General features: G+C 29.6%; 1 pseudogene; it reads right to left on the bottom strand.

Moving 5' to 3' along the window:
- Nucleotides 1–1,549: 1,549 nt before the first annotated feature.
- LOC106795625 (polygalacturonase-like) lies at nt 1,550–3,247 on the bottom strand (annotated as a pseudogene).
- Between the last annotated feature and the right edge of the window lie 414 nt (nt 3,248–3,661).

Raw genomic sequence — 3,661 nt, 5'->3', positions numbered from 1 at the left:
AAATTTAAACACCCCCCCCCCCCCAAATTCTTGTTTGGTTCCATCCATGTTTAATAACTATAATTTTCACAACAATTATCTCTTGTTCTCTTCATTTATTGCCTAGTTTTACCCCATTTAATTAGGATTTAATGCTCTTTTAGGTTTTAGTTTCATGTAGTTAATTTCTAAAGAAGTTGAAGATTTGAAGATTTGTCTTGCTTGCTTAGTGAGCTAGTTCATTGGCTCAACAAGGAAGGGACCCAAAAGAAGAAGCATGGCAAAGATGGAATTTCTATAACTCACTTAGTGAGTGTATGCTCGCCTAGCGAGTAGTTCATTCTGTCAAGTGTATTTTTTGTAACTTGCTAAGCGAACAATGTTTTAATGAAGAAACAACGAAGCAAAGATTCTCAACCTATTTAAGGTGTCTTTTTATTGGTAGCAATATCTAATCATTCTAGGGTTCTATGTTTGTAGATGATGCTCTTTTTTTAGCATTGTGTCTTCATCTTTTCAATATTACACTTCATTTTTCCCTTGTCCTTGTAATCTTTGGTGGTCTCTTATGTCAATGAGAAACTAACCTTCTTGTAGTTAGGAATTTGGTGTGCTAGCAACTCATGTAATTATTTAATGAATATTCATTGTTATTATTTTTTCTATATTCTTAATGTTAGTTTGTAGCTTGATTAACCATTTGCTTATCTTGTGAATTTTATTGTCGTAATTGGGAAATGCTTTGAAAATTGAGTTTTGAGAATAGTATCTAATGAATGTTTCTTTTGGGAATGAAGTGATGTTTGCTAGTTTCTTGATGACTATTGATCTTACCAAATCACGTAACTAATTTGCTAAAGAATTAGGAGTGAAGTTAAGTGATTTATCTTTTCTCACGGAAGGATCAAGGTTAGAAGACATAAGTGAGTTGAGATATCATTAGAGTTTATTTAAATGGAGAAAAACCTTTAATATTATTGAGATGTTTGTCTAGTAACACCAAATATCCCCAACTAGTTTATTTAATTGTAGCTTTCAGTTTTTGCACACCAACTATTTGATTTATTTTCTGTGTGAAATTGCCTTGCTTTAGTTTATTGCTATCTTAGGATTAAATTTATGGAGCTTATTTCATTAAAATAATACATTTCTTTGTGTAAATATTAAATTGCGCAAATAGCTTGATACTAACAAGTGCCTATGGAGACGGCCATGTACTTATTTTTGAAAATACTACATAGATTTGGTACTTGCCAAACAATATAACAGTAATACCATTTTATAAGAAAATTATATCAAAATCCAAATAAAAGGGAGATTATAGACAAAAGGAAAACATTAATTCCTAAAAATCATAAACATTGATTAGATCAATTCATGAGTGTGAGACTTGTAGTCGTTAAAAATGAATAGCATAATCGACATTTGTGATTTGTAGGAACTAAGGTTAAATTTTTATAATTTTTAAGGACTAGCATGTTTGTCATTAAATTTTGAGGAACAAATTTGAGTGTTTACTCAAATTAATTAAATGGTAGTCTAAATAAAGAAAAGTCTTGCTTGTATCCATCTAAGTTGCACAAATTGGTGCTTTCCTTCCAAAATTTGACTTGATATTTGCATATTTTCCAGTTGCTAAAGTAGTTCCATTGAATCTTATATCTATGTCGTTTAGATCCACAATTTCAAAAGGAACATCACTCCTACAAACAAGAGTACTCCTTCTCGAGTGATAGAAGTTCCTGTAATATTTTTGAAAGTAATTTTGCTTATCTTTATTTTTTATGGACTCTAATCATTGAAACCATGAATAAAAACAATTAGAAGTAAATTAATCAATTTTTTTTTATCTAAGTGGTATGTGTGTGTATGTCTATATATATAATTATAAGTAAATAGTCAAGATTATAATTAAGTAAAATAAATCATGACCATTTATATATTATTATATGATTAACATTAATTTTCTTACATTATTATGGCTACCTATACTATAAAGTGGCTTTTGGTTGGATACCTATTTTGCGCACTGGTTCCATTGGCACTACTCTTGATCTATAATGATAAGGTTAATGACATTAATCATTTTGGTATCTTCAAAATGCAAATCAAATGCAAGAGAATTTATTGGAGTACCAGGCCAAGTTTTGATCCTTAGACCATTATTTGTGTTTCTTAGTGTACAATTCTTGACATTGAGATCTTCTACAAACTCTTCATTTGAATATTTTCATAAGCTTCTAACACTAATACTATGTTCAAGTCCACATGTTACATTTAGGATAATGACTTCTTTGCTTCCATCACCTAGAGATATGTAATCATTGTCGGTGTCAATTTTAGTAATCTTCACTTGAGTTGATTTTTCAATGTGACTTCCATTAGTATTAGGACTATATGCAAGTGAACTGACTTCGAAGTTTGTAAATGTAATGTTCTTGCACCCCAAAAATATTCACATGAAAATATTTGCTATCCTTTGAAGTTATGTCCTGAATTACTGAATTATTGACAAAACCAAAACCAAAATTTTGTGGACTATGTGCAGTATTAGGACTATATGCAAGTGAACTGACTTTGAAGTTTGTAAATGCAATGTTCTTGCACCCAAAAACATTCACATGAAAAAAATTTGTTATCCTTTAAAGTTATGTCACAAATTATTGAATTATTGACAAAACCAAATCCAAAATTTTGTGAAAAATATTGTCAAAACTACATAATAGTTAATTGTTAGGAAATTTTATGAAAATGCATTAGTACATACTAATTTCAATATATGTTAAGAAAATACTTTATTATATTTATCATGGCGAGCTTCTTGCAATTATTGTTTGTTGCATAATTATTTTGTTTCCAAGCCATTTTTCCTCCACCGTGAAAAGTTCTATTCCCAGATAAGGTTAAGAAATTAATATATCCAAATCTTACCCATTAGTCTTGTCCATTAATGTGGAGTGAATTTTTTGAAGCTTTAATTATCCCATTAATATGGACCTCAATAGGAGACTTACAAGGTCTCATAAAGTCTATTTGTCTCAACTTGTATTTACCGCTAGGAACCACAACTTTGCGTGGAGTCGTTGATAGACATGCATCTATCCAAGCGGTTTGCAAAGAACAATCCAAACAATAAAATTAGGAAAATTAAGAGAAAAATGCAGCTAACTTTTTTAATTATGCGCTTTACATATAAAATAATGTTTTCAATTGTTAAAACTTGATTTGACCTTACCATGGTTATATCTCCAATTAGGTATTGCACCATATTTTCTTATATAAAAAAGTCCAACATGAGCTTTAACATATGAAGCAAGCAATAACAACAAAACTAATGTGGCCATACTATGAGGAAAATCCATTTTTACCTTTCCTTCTTCTTTATGCCTTTCTCCCACTTCTTTAAAGCATGTGTGGTTTAAAGAATCTTATAACATAAAACTATTTATATTGTATTGGAAGCATTCTTAAGACCACTAACAGAGAAAACAAACTCTAATCTAATTGATTACAAATATTTTCATGACAAGTGTTTTTTGGAGGGTTGTATTGATGATAACACACAAAACAATTAAAATAACACCTTAGTCAAGTCATTGTCACAATCATAAATGTATTGTAAAGAAAAACTGAAAGACAAGACTTGACTAAATTTTTATACTATTATTAACTTTCCATTTTG

Source organism: Glycine max, chromosome 13 (genome assembly GCF_000004515.6).
Source record: "Glycine max cultivar Williams 82 chromosome 13, Glycine_max_v4.0, whole genome shotgun sequence".
Lineage (NCBI taxonomy): Eukaryota > Viridiplantae > Streptophyta > Magnoliopsida > Fabales > Fabaceae > Glycine > Glycine max.
Note: the sequence above shows the minus strand (reverse complement) of the source record. Positions and strands in the feature narration are given on the sequence as shown.